The sequence below is a fragment of the Aythya ferina genome (genome assembly GCF_964211825.1).
Source record: "Aythya ferina genome assembly, chromosome: 1".
Classification (NCBI taxonomy): Eukaryota; Metazoa; Chordata; class Aves; order Anseriformes; family Anatidae; genus Aythya; species Aythya ferina.
The window spans coordinates 83274629-83297844 of record NC_140296.1 but is presented as its reverse complement, the minus strand read 5'-3'; the positions used below and the strand labels follow the sequence as shown (position 1 = coordinate 83297844).

Here is a 23216-nt window from a genome sequence, read left to right as displayed (position 1 = left end):
TAAATTGTGGCATATTTTTGCACAAATATTCAGGCAAGATTTCTTGTTTTAAATGTCATTTAATTTGTCAACTTTATTGCAGATTGGGGAAATGGTGCTGAATGCAGCTGTCACCCTCACTGCTTGGCCTTGGCAGGTTTTCTAGCAAGAATGAATCTTACAGCTTGTCTACCCTCCAGCCTTTAGTTAGCTGGAACTGTTTTTTGCCATTATAGCTGCTCAGCTGCAATTAAGAGGGCATCTGAGTATTTGGGAATTCCTTGGACCATTAATTTGAGCAACTCTAATTATACTAGGAAAGTTTTTTTTTTTATATATACATTTTTTTAAAATTCCATCCTTTTAATTACCTAGCAGCAGTTTATTTGAGAGGAAACAATCTAGATTGGTGAGCAATTTGCTATTTTGTAAACCCTGTATTTCAGTGACACAACTGTAGCCTTTAGCTAGGGCTGTGCGAAACCCATCAGTTTAATTTCAGTGGACCATTAGTGCGAATTTTCACTGTTTCACTCAGCTGAATGTTTCTCAGATTTGTTTCATTTACAGTTAGCACAAAACACCTATATTTACAGCAGGAGAGTCCTGCCGTGGGCCTCCCCAGCTTCTGGCTTTTGCTCATCTGCATCCAGCCCAGGGACGCATTGCTGGACACGGCCTCCACCTCTCCTCATCTGTCTAAGGCTGCACAAGTTAGAAGAAAATTCCTGCTGTTCAGGAAAGGCCACCTTGCTTTTGATTTTACTCCACAGCTTTTGTGTTCTGCCAAGCTGCTTCTGTCCAAAGGCAAGACTTTCCCTTTGATTCTGGTGATTGCAAAGGGCTTCTGACCCTCCAAAAAACTACTTAGAGGAGTCTTCCCATTGACATCAAATAGCTTTAAACCCAGGGAGGCTCCTTCTGAAGACATTGAAAACAATTCTGATTTTTTTTTTTTAAAGCTCTACATTGTAATATAGATATTTGCAACTTACCTGCTCCTTCCAGACTGTTTTTCCCCAGTTGAATTTAAAACTACTAGATTCTTCAGCTATAATAAACACACACATATATATGTAACCATAGAATTATAAAATCACTTACAGGAACATTTTATTTCAATATGCTTATAGAGGTAAATATTGTCAATAAAAATTATTGTAGATAAACATACTGAGACCATTTAGTTTGTGTTTATCTTGATTACTGTTTATTATCAGTCCTGGATCTTAAAATCATAGTTTTTTTCTTAGAAGTCATCAACCACCTTTTTGTAGAATGGCTTTTTTTGGATGTCAGAATTTCCTGCAAGTCTTGAGTATTTTGTCACCATTTTGGTGATAGTGAAATTTACAAGAACAGTGTTGTTTTTTCTTTTTGTTTTGTTTTGTTTTGTTTTGTTTTGGTGTATAGGTGTCAGCCAGATGCCGTCCAGAAAAAGTGCTAAATAATCAGTATTACAAAAAAACAAAACAAAACAAAGCAAAAAACAAAACAAAACTAAACTTTGACAGCAAGGCAAGCAGCCTGTGCTTATCAGTTTGGTTGAAGCAGGGCAATCTGCATCCACAGCTGCTGTCTGTTGCTGAATAACCACACCAGAGGAAAATGCTGGGAATGGGAAAAAGAAGGCGAGACATGCTTTTCTCACCATACCCAGAGCAGCTTTTCATCAGTCCTGTTCTTGGTCTGTCTTCCTCGACTAGCGTAACCTCTGTGGCAGTGCATGAGTGGAGATGAGGGTTTCTAGCTTGCCTGGTGTGTGGTGATTTATGAGGGATGGTTGCTTGTTGTTCTTGGGTGACTGCAGCGTCAACAGAAGTATCTCACAAAAAGATAGTTCTGCTCTCCCTACTCCAGAATGAATGTATGAAATATTGCTGTAAATTATTGGGATATATGTGCCTGGATAGTCAGCTGTGGCTGACAACGTGGATTGTGCAGCAGCAGGAACAACAGAGAATACAGAGGAGGATCTGCAGCTTTGCTATAAAGACAGCCCTAGCACTTAGTAGTGATGGAAGACGTGAGGAGCACACAGCTGTTTATCAGTGTAAGTATCAGTATATTCACACCTTCAGCGCTGGCATAGGTGTAATGGAAACTCATGTCATGGACACGTCTCAGGGAGAAGAGAAGGGAATTGGCCCCTCTTTCTACCTCATGGCCAAGTCAGAAGATATACAGAAATTTGGCATATTTAGTGTCACTGACAGCTTGGTTGGATTTGTTCCCCAAAGGAGTAAATTACTGACTGGTGATACTGCAACTGGCCTTTTTATTAGACTGTCATGCACTGCTGTTTGTGACCTGGCACTAATTTTTAACAGAAAACAGTTCTTGGATCTTAATGACTTTGCTAGCACTTGCATGAAGTAGCAAAACTTCTTTGTCTTGGAAGATCTTAAAGCCTCATCTCTTAGCTTTCGAAGGGTAAAGAAGTCCTGAGCCATAGTTTTGTTGGCAAACTTGAGATGCACCTTCTTTCCTAGAAAAGGGAGCTCATGTCTACTTGGTCATCACTGAAACTGTGCCATAACCAGAAGGTGATCTAGATATATCCATGATCCAAGCAGTGTCATCTCATGGACTACGTCATTATGTGAACACTCGACTTTCCTGGTAATAGGATCACCCTAATGTGTGGTGCATACTGCTGCTCAAAGCATTGTCAGACTTCAAATAAAAAGAGGTCTTTGCCTGGAAAATAATGTATATACATGTATATATAATATAAATATATATATTGTCACGGAAAATTCTTATTGCTAAATCTAAACCACTGCAAAGCTAGAAGTGTATTGTAAAACAGGCATATGGGGAGTTGTTTCATGTATTTCCATCATCTGTTTCAGGACAGAAAGTGATGCCCTCTGGAGTGTGCCCATCTATCTCAGCTGACTACACAGGGACAAAACCTGCTGAGTTTAGACTAGACTCGTAGACAGCTTTGTGTGATGAATCTTACCCTTAGTGTACTAGCTCTTGGTTTGAAGAAAATGTTGATACGGGAGGCAGGGGCAGGAAAATGTCTAATATCTTCTGAGCTCACACACAGCCTAACACATCATAATAATTGTCCTTATGACCTTATCTTCTGCAGAAGGACTCAGGCATGCAGAGAGCTAACTTCTCTCATGCTGAAAGCTTTTAGCAGCAGTGGGGGTTTCTGTGCAGCTCATGGGAAGTATGCAGCACTTCCCAGGATTAGGACTTTGGTGCTCCCATGCTGCTTCTGACAACTCAAAGCATCCCTTTTAATGAGAGGACAGAAAAGCCTGGAATTGATTTATGAGCAGGTAGAGCATGTAGGCACACTTCTGAGAGCAAGGCCTGTTGTTGTAGCTGTAAACTACCCGATTAAACATTAATCCTAACCATGTGGGACTTAGCTCACCAGAGGTGTAATTATTTAATCTGTAAATGTAACGGCTTTGGATATATAAAGAACTGTTGTGCACTTTGTTACAGACAGATGATGCAAACTGCAGTCACAGATTTGTGCTTTGAACGTACCCCATGAGTCCCATCACAATGAACAGTTCATTTGTACGTCTTGTGCTGTCCCAACTAGATAGCATGTGTGCTCTTAAAATTAAGCAAAGGAACAGTAACACACATCTATACGGAGAGTAACATAGCCTCTAAATACCATCTGCAAGTTTGGACTACTAAAGACTATTCAGTTAAGTACAATCAAAGTGTGGGAAAACATTTTGTGGAGACAATGAGGCACTTTTTTGTGTCTGTACATGTACAGGTAATTTTGCATTTATCAGCTAGCTCATTCAATTTCTGCTCACAAAGGTACCCTCTTCTGGCCTTCTGTAACTATGTTATGTAACACATAACTTAATTCATTTGCAGAAAGAAGAAATCAAGTAATGTTTTCTTCCTTACATTGTAGCTTAATTTCCCTCTCCTGGACTTAAAATTGGTATAAAATGAAACGGTCTGTTAATAGCAATGGGTACTTTTATTCTGTTGTGGTCAAGGCAATTTTTAAAAAAGCTTTCTTTCTTTTTCTTTCTCTCTTCCTCCTAGTTTTAACTTTTAAGTTAATTACCTGTCTTAACCAACTTCACGACAAGAGTATAAATCTACAAGACAGTCTTGTTCTATCTGATTTTCTTTTTTTCCTGCATAGGGAAGAGAAACACAGCTAAAAATATCACACAGTTTGAATCGTGAGCATAGAAGAGAAACTGGATGGGGAAGAGGGGGGCAGCAAACTTCAAACACACAAAAGGCTATAGCAGAAAGCAAAGGAGCAGTCTCTTTTCCAAGCATATGGTAACCACAACAAGAAGTAATGAGCTTAATTTGTAGGAAGAGAGTCAGAAAAAAATTCTAAACATAGATGAAGTTGCCTGAAGGATGATCTTATTGGAGATCTGTAAGAAGAAATCAGGCAGGCACCTGTAAGTAACAAGATAGGTGTGATTAATTGGACACTGCGGGGCTGAGGACCCTTCCAGCTCAATTCATTGGCTCTGTGATGTAGAGCTTTCTCCTTGCCATGAGATCATGACTAGGGAGATGGGGCCAAGTGAAGGAAACCTATTGATAGGAGTCACCTTTGTGCTATAGTGGTCTGTTTGGGAACAGACAATATAAATGAGAATGAAGAAAATATGTTAGACAGCCTGTTGGTGATGGAGGACTTTGCTGAGCGTGTTCTCCCAGGCTGCAGCTGATCTCAGTCCCTACAGCATCTTCTCAGCCCAGTGTCCAAGTGCTGGAGGATGAGGAATTACTTGTTACTGTGCAGGTAAGTCCCCATTTATCAAGCAGAGCATTTACTGGCTATCAGTGAGCAGATCTTGACAATGTTTATTTTTCTGAGTTGGCCTGCTCCTGAATTTTATGCAGCTTAGATCTTTTATTGCTCAATCAGCAGATCTGATAGAGGAAATCTGCACAATTAAGATGATTAATTTTCTATGCCACCTGTCTTAAAGTATATAAAGTATACCTGTTCTGCCATGAATGATTACTACAGATGATGAATCAGCAAGGATGGGCCCATGTTTAACACTTTGGTTCGTGATTTTGTTATAATCTCTGACATGACTGATTATGCTGTGGCCTGGAGCAATTTATCGAATTAATGAATTACTTACTAATACATGAGTGTGATTAATTGAGATGCCTGTTTGGATCCTATTCTGTGTAATGAGGCTTGAGCACTGACAGGTGCAGCCTGTGGGCCTGATTCTGCCTTCCAGGAAATGATGGGAAGTCACTGAGATAACCCATGCCAACAAAGGCCGCAAGACTGTGTCAAGTGAACTCCCATGTTGAAGGTAACTGGTACCCCTTAGCTCATCTACCTGGTAGACTTGCAACTGTGCATTTCTCACGAGTGAAAATGTTGTCCTCCTCCTTCCGCCTTCTCTTCCTTTTCCTCCTTCAGCTCTTACTTTTCTGTCTACTTACTCTAATTTACTGCCACCACCTGCAACGACAAGCGAAGAGTAGCAGAAGCTGGGGCCTGCTCCTGGAAGGCTGGTGTGGAATTAGGACCTGTATTCTTGAAATGCAGATGGTGAAAGGAAAGCCCTTGTAGAGCCTGGACCCTTAAATGTGTGTTTTCAGGTTTGATACGTTAGCATTCTGACTATGGCAGCACCTGGTCTTCTTTTGGATGATGACTCTTTCTGAGAGAAGTTTCTGCACTGACCAGCAGAAACCAAACACTTGTATATTCCGTGCTATCCTCACCTTTGACAGCAGGTAGGAGGTGGAAAAAAAAGAAAATCCAATTGTGTCAGATAAGTGTTTTTGCCCCCAGCATTGCCTGCTCTGCACATGCAGCTGGACAGGCAGAGGGGACAACAAAGCGATATGTCCTGGGACAGTCCCCACTGTGCTCCTCCTCCTCAGCCTGCCCAATCTCCACACTTGTGGTGGGTGGCTGTGAATGAGAAACCCAGCTAAACTGCTTCCGCCTCGTTCAGATGAATCATGAAGGAGCTAACCTGAGGAAAGTCAACAAGCCTTGCTGTATGACAGGAAAGTTGTAGGCTTGATACTTTCCCTCTCAGAGGGGTGATTTAGGCCTGCCTTGGTAGAAAAAAATGGTGTAAAGCTGCTTGAAGCAGGAATTGGGTCTCTGTGTGCTTTGGTTTTGTGGCTTCTGGGAACTGAGGAGTAAGAAAGGTGGACACAAGGCTCTGTGGCCTAATTTTTGTGTTGCTGTGCAGGATGTGTCTATATAGGATCGTTGTTATTTTGCTGAGGAGCTGAGTTGTTGATAATGGCTAGAAAGCCACAGAGCTTATTGCTCCACAGAGCAATACACCCTTTTCTACAAAATGGGCTATTAGCACTTGTGGCACAATGGAATGACTGTCTTTTCCAGTCCCTCGTTACAATAGCTTAACTGTAGTTTACTTTTGCTAACTCTTACGGAACTGAAGGAAAAGATGTTAGTAGGATTACTGGAGAATGACTTCTGGTGGTAAAGCAGAAGTATTTGGGCGTAAGTAGTTTTGGTCTCCAGGTTAATGGGTTTCAATTTAAATTGAGGAAGCTTCTCTTCTACTGAGCGCCTTTCCTTAGGGTGGTTCTGGTGATTCACTTCCATGGCAGAGCTGTTTTAAGTCTTCCAGATTCTCTGGCACTTGTACTCCAGTTGTAGCTCCTGGGTGCCTGCACTTGCAACACATAAACTACACCTGGAGTTTCTGCTCAGCACCCCTTCCTACTACTCTGGTGAATCTGAAGGCACAGCTCTGTAAGACTGAACGGTCTTGCAGTTCATCTGGCCTTGGAAGGAGAAGCAAGGTGAAATGGGACGGGCTGTGTCAGAGGCAATGTGTGGAGCAGCTTAGTGAGGAGCCTTCCAAATAGCCCACTTGGGCAGTTGGGATTCACTGAGGGTAAGAAAAGTCTGAGAAGTCCATGTGACTCACTGCTGGCTGTTTGGGTTCCTGTCTGGAAATCAGGACCAAGGAATTCAGACTGTGCAGCTGTTAATGACATGATCTCTTGAGAGCAGCTTTGCATGTGAGGGATGTTTATTTTTTGTGTATAATTTGTAAGGCCATCATTAGCTTTTTTCTTGACCCCTATTCCCAGGATGGTGGAAAACAATTTCATCTGCAAATAGTGTATTTCAAGGTCTATTATTTGAAAAATCTTCTTGAAACGGCAATGCAAATACTGAGCACTGTCTCTGTGGCCCAGAGCTTGCATGGTAGCTTCCTTAATGTATTAGTGCCTTAGAGTATTTTCCTCTTATACAGGCTCTCTGCAGTAGAGATATGGACAGAAAGATCCCTATGATTCTAAGTATAACTCTCTGTGAGAGAGTAGAGAAAGTTATTTGGAGGAGGGTGGGAATAATTGTTTTTTTCCCAATTGATGTGCTGTATTGAACAATGGATTTTTTTCCCGCTCTTCTCCATGTGAAATAGACATTCTATGAATTTTGGTGCTGAACAAAAGATTCAGCTAGTCAGAGAAAAGCAAATGCAAAAGGAATAATCTGGGGAGAAAGAACCAGAGAAGGATAACCAGAGGTATAAAATGGACTTAGCAGCTAACTGCTTGAAGCACCTGGCTGCCTGTGTTTGCAGGGGATTAAATGCCCTTCGGAAGGGATATGAGGCTAAGTGTAGTCACTCAGTCAGCGTGGGTGACCCAAAAGGGCTGGACAAAAAAGTTCAAAGTTCTAACAGTACTAAGCTCAAATGAAATGTTCTGGTTCATTATTAAGACTTCTAAAGATTTGCAGTAAAAGAGAGCATCACTTTACTAAAAGTGTTTGGGCTCTGGGGCTCCTGTCTCCATGGCAGAGAGCCTGAAGTGCTGACCTGGATCATTACTCCAGAGCTGGAGAGCTTGGAAAGAAACACATCTCTTCTGGGGCTTGTCTCAGAGCCCTTTGGTGGGAACCCTGACTTTGGATTTGCCAAAAATTCACCCTCTGAAGATGTAGCTACAAGACGTTGGTGCAGTGGGGTGGTGTGTACATTTTGAAGCCTCTCTAGAGTGTGGTCTGTGTAAGTGCCATGATACAGATTTCTGAAGGGCAGACACTCTCCTGGTTTTGGCTGAGATAGTTTTATTTGTAGAGGATGGTATGATGCTGTGTTTTGGATTTAGGAGAAAAATAATGTTGATAATGCATGGATGTTGCAGAGAAGTGCTTACATAGAAGCAAGGAGTTTTCTGCTTGTGCTGGCCTGCCAGCAAGGAGGCCGGGTGTGCACCAGGAGTTGAGGGGGGGACACAGCCAGGACAGCTGGCCCAGGCTGGCCAGAGGGATAGCCTATACTCTTTGGTGTTGTGTTGAACTAAAAAAACTAGGGGCTGTTGGCTGGAGAGGCAGCTGCTGCTTAGGGGTGGGCTGGGTATTGGTTGGTTTGTTGTGAGCAATTGTGTTGTACATCATTTGTTCTGTGTATTCTTTTATCATCATTATTATTTTCCCTTCCTTTTCTGTCCTATCTCAAACTATGAGTTTACTTTTTCCCAAATCCTCTCTCCCATTCCCACTGAGGGGGGAGTGAGCAAACAGCTGTGTGGGGCTGAGTCCCAACACAGTGCTAGGTACCAGTGCGAATGAAGCCTGAGTGCCACACAAGAGGTGCGTGAGGACAAGTCTTTCAATTTCCACTATATGGCCATGGATAAAGACTTAAGTGCATAAACAAGAAGGTACAAGTCATGATCTCTGAAGAAATAATTTTCCTTCTGCTGCGTTTCTTGTGTGTTAGGCATAGACTTGAGGCATGCATAGTGTTACAGTTTGCACTAGTACCCTCTGGATTCTTATCCCACTGAACAGCTGATTAGATTGAGAAAAGCCACTGAAACATGTGACTTGACCTGCCTTAGCAAACCTCAGCAAAAATAGCATGAAAGGGAGGGGGTGCTGGGTCCTCCCTGAAGGTGATGCCTTGGTTCTGCTCCCTCTGCTCTCCTGGGGCTTTCCCTGGCATCGTGCTTTCTCCAGGTGCTGCAGTACAGCTATTCCTTAAAAGCCCTGCAGTGCCGGAGGCATTCTTTTCCTTGCTTCTATTCATTTTACTTGATGTGCTGACGTTGCTTTGTGGAAAGAAGCCCTTTGCTGAAGCCTGTATGGGAAGGGAAGCAACAGCCAGTGCAAGCTGTGGCACCTGGACCAAGTGCTCAAAAATCAAATTCACTTTTTCTTTCTCAAGCTATCCTGCTGTGCAGGCAAGCGGGATACATTACTCCTGATGGTTGTGGGTTACACACACTGGAGTAATGGCACTGAGAAACTGTGAAATAGCTTTCTGTATGATCAAATACTGTTAAAGATCAGAAAAAGCAATGAAAACCAGGGTGTTCAGGCTTACAGTCAGATTTCTCCTTTTCAACTGTGCCTGCCCCCTGTGGTGTTCAGAAGTTGGACCTCTGAGCAGCAAAGCACCTCCTCCTCTCTTCCCCTTTTACTCTGGTTTTGTTATCTGCAGCAGAGTGGGTTATGGGTGTCTCGCTCTGGAGGTTCCCTACACTGCCTTGAGGTCAATCATGAACTGCCTCCCATGTGAGAGGAACCTTCTGGGTCCAGGGGAGGACACCTGGCTGATGGAGTGACCCATGTGTCTTCTTCACAGGGACATTTAATCACAGAGCTCATGATGCCTGACAGAGAAAACCAAGCCCAGGTGGGCAGATCTGCCTGCCCTATTGGTTTTGCAGAGGGCTCTGAGACTTAGTGTCCTCTCAACAAGTCACAGGAGCCCTGTCTGGTGAGAAAAGAGCCTTTCATCACAGTGCCTGATTGTGCTGGATAATTACAGTATCCTGTGCTTCAGGGAACTCCGTTCTTCCTAAATCTCTGCAAAAATGACTCAAGGAGCTAAAAGGGTTGCACTGTAATCAGCTGGGGATCACTGCCATCTGATAGGTCTGTAGTGTCTGCTCTGATTTTCTGTAGCACCCTTGATCTCTGCAAGTAAGCATGGAAAGGAAGTAACAGGCCTGGAGAAGAAGCAAGCTGAACAGAAGTACCTTTTTGTAATGACAGGTACAACCCAAATGTGAAGAGTTAGAAGGAGGTGGGAACTGAGACCTTCTTTTCCCCTCTTAAGCATGATGTTTTTCCAGGGGTGGGGTGAGATCCCTGAGCCAAGTGAAGGTGCAAACCTGGCTGCATTGGCTGAAAATATGCTGCTTAATAACACACAGCTGAGAAGCATCCTTGTATGCTGGCTCACTGATTGTCGGTGCTGCTTAAACAGCAGGCATGATCCCTGACTGCTTTAGCTCGTGCCTCTTAGCGCTGTCTGAGGTGCTGTCTAGCTGATTTGAGGCAGCTTGTAGCAGTGACCACGTACAAAAAGCATAAAGCTTTTCTCCTTGTGCTTTAAGCAGCCCTCTTCTGCTATTCACAGAGGTGTTGCACCTTCAGATGCCCTGCTGTGCCCTATTGCCATCCCCCAGGCAAGCAGCGAGTGCTTTCCTCTTCACCATACAGGAGAGACTGTGATTTCACCCCAAAGTTATGTACTGTTCCCTCTGACTTTCCCTTTCATTCCCTCTCTGTTCCCTCTCATTCCAGTAAACCTGAATCTCCTCAGTTTCCAGTCACAGTGGTACAATTCAATTGTGTTTGTACTCTTATAGATATGTAATTGGGGACTGGAAAAAGTGGAGCAGTTTTGAGCTGATGGATGGGAGTCCTCCTATACTTCAGTCCTTTCGCCCCAGAGATCTGTCACTCTGCCTTTACAGAGGCAAACTAAACATTTATTGCCCTTGCCTGCCCCAGCCAGTGCCAAGCAAGCACAGTACCCCTTAGTGAATCTACAGTCCATGCAAACAAAGGGATTTTTATTTTTTTTAAATTTTTTTTAGCTTTTCTATGATTACTGGTATCCTTGCAGTGCTGTTTCTTCTGACTCAGTCTGTAATCCTTTACTTGCATTTACACTGAAGAATTTTCCTGGGGTCGTCTTTTCAGTGCTATTACGGGTAGCAGGTAAGTAAATTACCACTGCAGAGCATAAGCCATGAGCACAGCACCAAATGAGTGATGAGTAGCTTCATCTTTCAGAGGTACACACACAGAGCAACTCAGGAACACAAAGTATCCCCTGAAGTGTGGCTTAGTTTCATCTTTAAAATCTTCATTTCCTATTGTCATAATTCCTGGCTCACAGGACAAGGCAAGAGAAGGGGGACCTTTCTCAATGGCCAGTTTACCTGTGAGAAGTTTTGTTCTCTCTAGCTGTCAGTGCTGTAGAGAAGCATGTGGTACCCCAGGACCGTGCCTGAGAGCTACTGCTGTGTCCTACTGGTTCCATTGGTGGAAGGGACCAGTCCTTTGGGGCTCTGTGTGGTTCCATCCCTAATGGATCTGAGTCATTTCATAGTGTGTTATCATTGGATTGTGCTGTTCCTTTATACCTGCAAGTATAACTAATCGAGAAGGGACAGATGAGCTTTAGCAGGCAATATATTTTACTTATGGTCCGTAAATGACAGTTTTGTTGTTTAATTCCCATTCTTTAAGAAGACCTCACAGGAGAGCTTCTGTGTGGCAGTGTACCATATGTCATTTTTCTTCTTCCAGAGAAGAGCTTGTTTGTGGAAAGGTGTATCCACAAGGACTAATAAAACAGTCCAAAAGGCACCTGCTGCTTCAGTGATTAGCAGCAGCACCAGGACATCCTACGGCATCTCCAGCCAAAGTGTGCAGCCCAAGGTGGCTCAGCTTGTTACCGGCTCCTCCTTCCCTTGGAGTTATCAGTCTGCTTTGACCTTTCTGTCACCTTTACCAGCAGACACTTGGCTGCTTGCTGCTGACTCAGAAGCTGCTGTCTCAGCTGAGAATACCCTGCTTTGTGAGTCATGCACTGTCTCTACAGGCAAATGGCTTAAAGGGCATGGTTGAAAGTTGGCTCTTTCTGTGCTCCTTGAGCCTCGTGCCGCCAAGTGGATTGGAAAGTGTAAGCAAGTGTTGAATCATGTATAATTATCATTCTGGGCTTCCTTCTAAGGCCACTCTCTATATCTACTAGTAAAAATCTGTGATTGTAGTTCATATATGTGGCTGACGAAGAGGTGGGCAAGTCCTCCTTCCTGGCTGATCTTGTGATGGGTACCGCTGATGTGTCAGACAGTGAGTCATCACAAATTTTTTGATTTCATGGGGTTAGGCTGTGTTTTTCCAAGTCCTCCAAGTGGCCATAGCTGCTTCCTTGAGTGGTTGACTTGGGAGAAATATCAAGATCTGTAAGTAGGCATTGCAGATGACTACATGCCTGCTTATTCTGTGTGTTAACATCTCAGTTCTACTGCTCATTAGTAGTCAAAAATGTAATAGTGTTCTGTAATGGGAAAGTCAACGTATGTCAAACTGGTAGTGGAAACACCTTTACCTAGAAATATATGCCTATGTATAAAATACATGTGTAGGTATTCACACGTACACATTTTTGTGTGTGTGCGTTTCTGTTACGATAAACTGATGTCCTGGGTGCATCAATCCTAAACATTCATGGCAAAGATGGGTGTAGCTGCTACCAAGCTGGAATCAGAAATATTTTGGAAAGTCCTGTGAAACAAACAGCTTAAAACCTAGTCAGGCAATTTTCCAGAACTATGGAGAGAGAACAGTGAAGGTCCGTATCATCAAAGAGCATGTGTGCTTCTTGGAGTTAGCTCTGGTAGAATGAGGTGCATATTTTTCTTGTAATTCTTGTAATTGCCAGGCACCTAATTTTTCAACACTTCATGTGTAATTATAAAAATTACTCTGCTATAACCTTTATGTACAAGCAAGATGATTAGCCTGCTGCCAATCACAGTGGTCTTTGTTGTACAACTGCGCACGGCAGATTTGATGCCTAAAATGTTCTGTGTTTCTGCTAAAAAAAAAAAAAAAAACACTGGCTCTTCAGGATGTGTTTGCTAAGTAAGATTTCAGTGATCTGCTCATGAACCTGGCTATGAATTCATTTCTGGTTCATAAAAACTTTTGTCTGTTAGGTATTCTTTGGAGGGGATTTTTGGTTTTGTATTTTGCAAATGAGTCCAAAATTATGATTGTTCCTTACATTTCAAACAGAAATTGGCAACATCTGTTGGCAACAGCAAGTGTTAACAGCACAGAAGAAGGAAAATATTTGTAAAGATCTGCAAAGAATTATCGTTTCTCGGAAAAAAAAAAAAAAGTTACTTACCACTGAAGACCTATGAGGTTACTTTCCCCAGTGGCACCTGGCAGAAGGAGGGAGAGATAACTAAGTTTATCTGGGATCCAGTTGGTCCTTGCTGTTTCACCAAATATTCCTTGCAAGGTCTGCCATGGCGTGAAATGAAGTTCTCCCTTCTGCAGCAGAAGCACCAAGGAAGTGGTAAGTTTTGTGTAAATATACAACAGGCCACTAAAATGGATGCTCTTCTCTCTCAGCGAGGGGAACCTGTCCCAAAGCTGGATGAGGAACAGAGCTTGGGTTTGTTGGGACTCACCTGGTGATGCCCCAGCAAGTTGTGATCAGGCGTGAGCTCAGAGGGAGAGCAAGCAGAGGGGTGATGCTGCCATAGGGGCTCTCTGCCTCCCTCCCAGGAGGGCAGAAAGGGGAAGACTGTGATTGTGGTGCTGCCCTGGGTGGTGCAGTTTCTGAGGTGTGTGTTCCTGCAAAAGGGATGTAGGGGTGGCTTGCCATTTTGGTAGTCATGAGCTGGTCTCCAGTTTGCTGGTGTCTGAATGTGCTTGGTTACAAATGGCTTTAGGAAAAGCTGTGCAAAGTGGTAATTCAGAGCACATTAATTTGGCCCCTGCTGTAAATTACCTTTTGGAGAAGCCTTGCTGCCTTCTTTCTCTGTAAAGAGAGCTAGACACTACTAAGGTCAGACAGTGTGAATATCCTCCAGGGATATTTAAACCCTGATAATGCACTATGGCTATTTAGCCTGCGTCATGCAGCAGGGGCAGAGCAAAAGGGCTTGGCCATAATCCTGCGCTGGGCCTCTGACTCTTGTTTGGGACCTGGCAGGTCTTCTTTTAAAAAGAAATTCAGTATCTATTTAAAGACTCCAAGTGATGAAGAATACTCCATATCCCTGAGTAAGCTGTTTCAATGATTAATTATCCGCACTGTTAAAAATTCACACCTCATTTCTAATCTGATTCTGTCTAGCTTCAGCTTCCCAGTGTTGGCTCTTTAATAGCTGGGAGAAAAAAAGACAGGAGATCTATCTGTGTCTCAGTGCAGCCCCTTGTAAATTGTGATCAAGTCACCTTTTAACCTTCTCTTAGATGAACTGCACATATAAAGATGACTTTCACTGCAAGGAAAGCTTTTCATTTTTTTTTTTTTTCATAGCTCCAGTCATTTTTGAGGTTCTCTCCTGGGTTATTATCTTAAGCAAGGTGACTTTTGGGTGCATGCAGTAGCTCTGCATGCTCAGGAGTGGGAGAGACTCACAGAAGCCTGGCTTAGGTCTGGGATATCCCATGGGGATGGAAGCAAACCCATTTTCTCCTCTGCCATGCATGGGAGGGGGGAGGGAATAAAAAACGTCCATTACTCCCCCCCCCCCATGCCATTAGCTTTCAATGGGGCGTTTAAGATAATTGTTGTGCCATTTCAGAACAGAAGATATTTTTTATAGAACTGGCTTTGATGGGTTTGCACAGATGTTTTCTCCACTCTACTCTTTGCTCACAGATGGGGGGAAACCTCCCTAAAGCTTTTTTTGGACAGTGGAAAAATACCCTTAATGTGTTCTCCAAAACTGCGCATGATGTGGAGGGACAGCTAGATTTATGAATAACTGGGGAAAATGGGAACATCAATCCTTTTCACATCCAGGCTTGTCAAGTAATTTAATGTCCTCAAGCAGCAGACAACACCAATACAAAGATGCAAATTACCTTTGTTTTGGTCTGACTGATATTTAGGTGGGGATGATTATCTTCCCTGGTTTTTGGTGACCATGACATTGGTTGAAAAGGACTGGGTGACCATTTTGTCTAATACATCTTGACTGAAACATGCTAGCAGCTTGTAGGCAATCCCGGGGGCTGCCCCACGTTATGGGACTACATGGATCTGGATGTTGGCACTGTGACTGGGTTTGCACTGCTCTTTACTTGGGCTTTGCCAGCATTGGCCTGGAAGAAGGAAGATGCTGTGCAGGCTTCAGCCATTGGATGCTTATCCTGGGCTCTGTGTGGCCATGCCAGGCTAAATTTTTGAAGGCTGTTGCTACTTGAGCTCTGCAGCTCCAAGGTCTCCTCAGCAGGCAGGGTGTGCAGTGGTGTTAGTGGTTCTTTGAGTCCTGAGAGTAACTGGAGAAAAAGCTACCATGTTACCCTCAGCTTTGTGAAACTGGTTATGCAAATTAAACCTGAGTTAGCTCACATTTGGCAAGTAATTCTCACAGGTCAATGAATTTCAGGTGAGAAACCCTTTAAATCCCATTGGGATTTAAATCACTGATTTGTAATTGTTATGCTGGCTGACTTGCTGGCAGGGTTCTGATGTAAAAGGTGTTTAGTTCTGCTTGCAAACACTTTTTTTTTTTTTTTTTACATTTATTTTTAAGCTGAGGTATCCAGCCTTCCATTAACTTCCACTTAAAACTGGATCATTTGCACAGCTCAATTTGGGGCCCAGGAATAAGTAGCCTATGGGCAGAAGCAGCCACTGCTGACTGACCTGTTATTTGCTGTATCAGGGAGCTCCATAGGACTTTTGAAACCATGTTAGATATTGGTCTGATTTCTCTTGATTTGTTGAGCAGGCTGTGGGTGAAGCATTACTTTTATATAGCAGAGGCTGGGTGCTTTTGCTCTGAAAGTCATTGTGACAGAGGGCATTAGATTTGACCTGCCACAGTGAAGCCTCGACTTCTCTTCCCAGGCACGTGTGAAAAGCCCTGTGGTAAAGCTTGCAAATAGCAGAATATCAAGAGCTGCCTGGGCCAGAGGTGAGTACTACAGCTGTGTTCTTCTGACTAGCAATTTGGTACCAAAGCCAAATGGCTTTCATTCCCTTGTCAGTGGCTGTGATCGTACCTCAGCCTCGTGGAGAGGTGATGTGCCTGTCATATGCACAAATCAGAGAGATGTGAAGCCTGACAGCACTGCAAGACCTCTGTTGTTTGAGAACCTGGAGCTGATCACACAGTCACTGAATTCACCCTGGACTGAGGGAGGAGGAACTGCTGGGGACACCTGGCCAGAGCCCCTCTGTAGATCGTTAACGTTTTGTCTTAGTATCAGTGCACAGCATGTGGCTGTTTTCTGTAAATGTCCTTGGATTTCCTTTGTGTGGGGTAAGTGTGAGCCAAATGAACAGGCTGGTCTTTTTGTAAGTTTGGCTCGACTGATTTTTTTTTTTTTTTTTCTTTTGTGTTGACTACAAAATGGGTGATGCAAACAGCACATTTTGTGTGCTGTGATGAAATGTCTTTACTTATCTATGTTCAGATGTATGTAGAAAGATGCTAAACTAAATTTTGGAATGCTTATCTAGAAACTAGTGTTTGTGCCTGGAGAAACAGGTTCATAAATGGCAGTGGGAAGTCCATGATGGATGAATAGCAAGATTTTAGGATATCCCTCTATGGACTCTTCCAGAACTTGCCTTTTCACTCTCTCCCTACTCTTTTTCTCTTTGGTGAGCTATCTGCTCACCAAATGCACCCTCTTCTTAGCTCCTCACAGTGGGTGAATCCCTGCTGTAGGTCTTGGGCTCGAAGCTTGCTGTTCTGCTTTAGGCACTCCTATCAGCTTATCTCCAGTGTCTCCACTTGGTTCAATGAGGTGCGGTGGCATGATGTGTGGTGGTATTTCAGTATGTGAGAAGATACTATTGCCACCATCCCAAAGGCCTGGATGCCAGGAGGGTGTATCTATTAACAGAGACAAAATGTTGAGTTGTGGAAGAAGCTGTTCTTGTATGTATCTTCTGCTTTCTGTTGCCAGTGTTTTTGGACATCTCTTTTGTCTTGGAGCTGATCTCTAGATGTAACATGTAGGAAAAAAAAAACAAACAGACTTCTGTTTTTAATCCTTTCTGTTCTTCATGTGAAAGAAGGCAGGTGGTGTTGACAACAACTAGTAATTTGCTGACTTGGCAAGAGGGAAGAGACTGACGATGACTGAGGAGGAAATGTTAGCCATACCTGTTTCAAACCCTTCATTTCATATCCATTTTATCTTCAAGACCAGTGTCTGCTTCTGGCAGAAAACAAATAGGTTAAAGGCTCAGTGCTGTGACCTTCTTCCTTCTGGTGTGAAGTGTCTGCAATAGCTCTCACCCTGAACTGCTCCAGCAGAACGAGGACAGGACATATTCCTCATCCCTTCTTCTTCCCCTATTGCTCCTAAAATGCTTTCATGCCTTCATTGGTTATCATGAAGAAGGGCACACGCTCTTCTTGTTGTGAGGCAAGAGGGGAAAGAAAGTAAGGAAACACCTTTTCAGGCTGCCTGTAACAGGAGCTGACAGTAGCAGCCAGCAACACAGAGGAGAGGATGTGTATTTTGGTCAACTAAGACACTTTTCTGTGAATCACCTTCCCTTTTTCATTCAAACTCATTCTGCTCCAAGAAGCCATCAACAAACTCAATAACTCAACAAAAACAAACCATATATCTGCTCAAGAACAGACCATTAAGTCTGTAGCATCCTGCTTGTGAGCTGTATAGGTGTGGATCAGTTCCATGTAGTTAGGGATCCTGCCAAAGACTTCTCAGAAGTGACTAATGATTCTGTGTGCATCAGTTTTTTGGCACCTGAACACCCACCCCCTGAAAGTCTCATCCATTATACATGCTGTTATATAACAAGCAGCCTAGTCCTTCCTCATCAGGGCAGCGCTCTGGTTTCCAGGGGGAACAGATTAAGCCTTCAGGTTTCTCCCTCCTTGCATTCACCAAGAGTGTTCCATAAATAGTGTCACCCCTACGTACAAACCCTCAAAACCCATCTGGATAGCTGTGTACTGCTTAGGGTAACTTCAGTGCTAGGATCATGCAGAATTAGAGCATTTTTTTTTTTTCTCAGCAGAACTGGCAAAATATTATCTAAATGCCACTTCATTTTAAATATATCTCTTCATCTGAGTTGTTTGGTACATATTTCTCTGGGTTGTTTGCATAAATTTAGCTATTAAGAAAAAAGCAGAGTGGGTTGGAGGAAACCAAAACAGTGTTCCTTACGCGTCTCTCTTTCACCAGCAAGCCAATGCAGTTTTGTACAGCCCTTCTAGGTGCTTGATGCGTGTTTTTCTAGCAGAAGGAGCAAAACACCAGCAATTGCTGAAATGACTGGGAAATCCACCGCTGCGATCAGCAGAGCCAGGAACATACCTCAGGTGCTATGAAAGCACCCTGCAGATGCAGATATTCTGGCATGAGAGCAATGAAGAAGAGTCTGAACCATCTTCCTCGGCTGCAGCTTTACTACAAAATCCAGATGTAGGTCTAGAAAGTGGGTTATTTCAGTAGACCACTCTGCATGTCAGGAAGCTCAAGGGTTTGGGTTTCTTGCTGGCTATTTTGGCTGCTGTTGCTGCTATGGGCAGGGCCGATGGGTGTGCAAGGGAAGCTGTTACCTTCCAAAAATCACCTGGATCAACATCAAACGCTGTTGTTGTGTTGTGTACCATCAGGCACAAACCCCAGGGCCCTCTGGCTGGCTTACAGCCGTGCTATACCTCCCAGAGTTTTCTTGGCAGGAGTAAATTTGTGTCATGTCCCTCTTCCAAGGGTAGGTGTAATGCAGTTCTGCCCACATGGATGAGGTGTTGTGAGCCTGCTCTGCCTGGTGTGAAGCTGTGGAGCTTGGAAGTCATGGTCTGTTTTGAGACAAAGCCAATCTTGTGCTGCAAGAGTGTTGTTACATTAAGCAAAAGATCATCAAACATTTCAGAATGGACCTCACTAGTTATATCACTTACCTACATGTAAATGTAATGAGGAATGGCCATTGTTTTTGCAAAGCTACTTGATAATTGTCAGCTGAGCTTGACATTTCAGCTAATGGATTAATACAGCTGATTGTACTGTGGAAGGAACCTTCTGTGTAGAAGAAGCCAATTTCATTTTCAGTTCCAGGTGGGAGATAATGCCCAGTATTATTACTAGAGACATCTGGATTTAAAATCAAAGATAATTTCAAATATAATTCAACTTCTTGCAAATCCCAGGTCTTTTTGGCCTGGCCAAAAATATAGTTATTTACTTTACTTAGTGATTAAGCTGAAAGCATCTCTTTTTTTCCCCTTTAGAATAGCTGTTACCCTTTAGGGAGATAAGATTTGAGTTCTGACTATCATTAATTCTTTCTATAAACACCCTCTGATGAAATACATTTGAAAAGCACACACAATGCACTTCTTTTCCTTAGCCACAAATCCTGCACACTCTGGTCTGCAACTCCTGTCTGGTCTCTCATCTCCCTCATGGACCTGTGGTGTTTGGCTGGTGGCTTAATTTTGATCCTCCTTTCAACCTCCAGTATTAGGAAGAAAAGGAAACCCTTCTAATAGGATAGATTATTGCCACAATATACTCTTGTATTTTATATTTTTGTTATTGTTAACAACAGTCAGGAAGACCACAAACCTAACGTCTAGAAAGAAATTTTACAGATCAGCTTAAGCAAAATAAATGTTTCAGTAGGAGGAAAGTTTTAATTGGATGTAGATGGAAAAAATAATTAATTAGGCTGTATTATGCTCTTGACAAACTGCTATCTGTTTAATATCAATTGCTGAATTGCCCCTGCTGGAATTTTAAGGCTATTGAAAAGCAAAGTCCAAGGAGTTGTAGCAATCAATAGGAATGTGGTTATTATTATATTTGCAATGAAAGTCTTAATATTTTTTTAAAAACTCTATTGACTTTTTATACTCAAATATTTTAACTAGGCAGTTAACAGTAAAAATATTTTTTCTTTGGGTAGTTATTTTTGCATGAGTTTTCGTTGCTGCCGTGTTCAAACATTATGGCTTTATTTATTTATTTTTTTAAATGCACTTACATGTATTTCCTTGAAATTTCTGCTGGCCCAAACTCTTATAAGCTTTGTTGCATGACATCTGTGTGTAAGGACAGATTTGATTTATGATCTTTAAAGCAAAATAAGCAGTCCTTTTATCTACATATACTGGTTGTTATTGCCTCAATATGTCTACTAAATGGGCAGATTTACTTGATGTTCCATGAAACAAGGCAAGTGGGCAGAAAATGGCATTATCAGCTCTATGTGGAAAAAAAAATCCATTCTTCTTATGAGAAGCCAACAAAGGCAAAACTTAAACCAAATCTTTTGCCTGTTTGAGTGTGAAGGCACATCTTTGCTGTCTGGTTGTCCAGGCTCCACCTGTGAAGTTCTGTGAGGAAGCAGACTACACCATCTCTCTTTGAATGTGACCGTGAGGTACAGAATATGGTTGCACAATATTGGTGGAAGAGTTGGCCCAAAAGAATGTGTCCATATCATTCAAATAAATGTTCTCATCCAGATGTGGCAGTTGGTTAGATCTCAGAATACTTGCTGCTTGACCACGAGAATTTCTCTCTCTTTTTATTTATTTTTTGCAAGACCTTTTGTCACAGAGCTGTACTGAATGTCTAGCTTCCAGGAGTACAATTTGATATTTCTGAGGTGACAGATTTTTATTTTTTTATTTTTTTTTAGCAAAGAGGATTAGCTAGGGGAATCAATGACCAAGGGGGGAATGATGGATTCTTGATGTCTTGATATCTTCATAGGCTGTCTGAGTGCCTTTCTGAACGGTAATCAAAGAGGTGTTGTCTGGCTCCGTGCAGGGGCAAACGGGTGATGCTCTTTGGCTTGTGCAATGAGCAGGATGAGCTTAGCTGCTCCATTGGCCTCTTCTGGCCAATCTTTCTTGAGATCTAGGAGCCGAGGACAAGGCTCCCTAGGGAGGTATACCCTGGTCTGCTGCTTCACTTTCCTGGCATAATGACATTGATGCCTGGTGGTGCATGGAGGGGGCAGTGCCAGTGAAGTATGTTGTGTGAGGAGGCAGTGCCCAGCTGTTGAGGACGGCACTGGAAGCTCTTGGGCTGAGGCAGTGAAACAAGTCAAAGGACTTGGTGCAGTTGTAACTGAGATGCTTCTGCCCTATGCAGATCTGCTTGCTCCCTCCAAATTTGAGAAACTGTCATCTCATCTTCATTCTAATCCTGCCCTTCTTACTGCCTGTGCTTCATGCTGTCACTGTCAGCACCCTCTTTTTTTTTTTTTTTTTTTCTTCTTTCCCTTCTCTCTCTTCAGTGTCTTATAGGTCTCTCCTAAATTGTCCCACTCTCCAATATGATATGCCTTTCCCTGCGTATCTCACCCCAGTTGTGTGTCTCGCCTCCCCTCTCCTTTTTCTTTCTTACCTACCTAGACTGTAAATTCCCATGGGTCATGCTACTTTGTGCATATTTGGTAGAGCTGGCTTTTTAGGTTAGTGCTGTAGGAAGACACAGAAATATGCCTTATTTGACCTGTTTGTTCCAGAGTGGGTCATGAGGAGGTAAGCACTCAATGCAGAGGAAGGTAGATCCCCATTTATCTACATTAATGCCTGGCTACATCCTCATTAATCCTTGGTGCTTCAGTTCTACTGTAGAAAATGTGATTAATAATAACAATAATAATTTGCAAAGATTTTTGTTTAAGGGGGAAGGAGGAGAGAGAATTGAAAACTTATAAAAGTCATCCTTCAGATCATAAGGCTGAAAGTTGCACAGAAATTAAAAGTTGTGATTTCTGTTCTTTTAGTTTTGTACTATCTAGTTTTGTATTCTGTCTTTGCCTTAGAACAAAGGTTTGTTCTTAAGGTTGTGGTTTGCACCTGAAGCCACCACCAACCGAGGACCATTTTTCTCATCAGCTGGCCTATTCACCTAGAAATGAGGAAAGGAACAACTTTGAATATAGTGTTGCATCTTGCAGAATTTCCTTGCTGAAGCAGAAAGAGAGACGAAGTACTACGGTATTGCAAGCAGGGGTCCAACACTCATTTTCTCTTTAGTGGCCTGACCGTGATCCCTCCATCCAGTGGAAGAAGAAAGCAAAACAGCGTCACCAGAGCTCAGCAATCTAGTCTCACCCCTGAAAGTCCTGGGACTGAGAGATCCTGAAGTGTTTTCTGAAATATGTTGGTGTTTACCAACCTTGGACTTCAACAAGAGAAGCAGCAAGGGGGATTCTGGTGTGCATGTACATCTGAGTACGTACATGAACTCTCGTTAGAAGGGAGGGAGGAGAGAGAGAGAGAGAAAACAACATGTGCCAGCAACATTGCTTACATCTCCTTTACCTGTTAATGTCCCTGAATAATTACAGTGTTTAAATATTAGCCATTCCTTCGGATTATTTTTTTCTCTTTCAAAATTAATATATATATTTTTTTCAAGCTAATTTGGGTCAGAAGGTTGCTCTCATTTTGGAGCTGTGCCCCTCTGAAGCAACCAGGGTGTGTATTTCTGCTGGCTGGGGTGGCACTATCCCCTTCCACCCCACTTACCTTGGTGCATACTGACTTCATGTGTTGTCTCACAGTGTGGACAAAGGACCTGTGCCAATCAGTTTGGAAAGATAATTGACTTTGGACTGGTGACTGTACTGTGGTGATTCTGTTTGAGCAAAATATTGACTTCCCCTGGTAGGAAATGAACATTGTAGAAATGACTTGAAAGTGTCTTTTTTTTCCTTATTCCTTTTTTTTTTTTTTTTTTTTTAGATTTTTAAAATGAACTAGAGAAAAAGAGAAAAAAAGCGAATGCAACAGGAGGAAAAAAAAAAAAAGAATGACTACCCTAAAAATATGTTTTCACTTGTAATATTTGCAATGTACTTTGGAAACTGGGAGATTAAATTTCTTTTCCTATTGCTGTTTGCCAGAATGACACAAACTGTGCCTGTCTTTTCTGTTGTGATTCAGTGGCACAGGAGCCAATGTGGACTAGTTTTTCAGCATTCACTGTGCACGCAGCATCTTTGATAATATTAACAGTGATGTGTACAACTCTGGGAATACTATTTAACTGCAGCAGGTAGGCGAGCATGTCTTCTTCTGGGAGAGCTAGGCTGCTGTTTTCTTTCTATTTTTTTTTTGGAAACATTCTTATCTTAGTGTAGTGGTGTGTATGTATATATATTTTTTTAATGGTAAAATTTTACTGGTGGGTTTAGTTCAGATTCCCAGACAAATACAGTTCTGACTCGGCAGATGCTTAACCACATGTGTATACTTTATGTATATAGTACGTA

At 42.6% G+C, this 23216-nt stretch overlaps 1 long non-coding RNA gene across 4 annotated transcripts; it reads left to right on the top strand.

The window, feature by feature from the left end:
* The first annotated feature begins 4459 nt into the window (after window positions 1-4459).
* LOC311430095 lies at window positions 4460-22640 on the top strand. Of its 4 annotated transcripts, XR_014688553.1 has the most exons (6): window positions 4460-4750; window positions 5176-5285; window positions 13031-13319; window positions 15834-15900; window positions 15974-16248; window positions 21762-22640. It is a non-coding gene; the product is annotated as an uncharacterized lncRNA (long non-coding RNA). The 4 variants fall into 4 exon arrangements; XR_014688552.1 differs by lacking the exon at window positions 15974-16248; XR_014688554.1 differs by lacking the exons at window positions 13031-13319; window positions 15834-15900; window positions 15974-16248 and having other exon boundaries at window positions 4469-4750.
* Window positions 22641-23216: the final 576 nt, after the last annotated feature.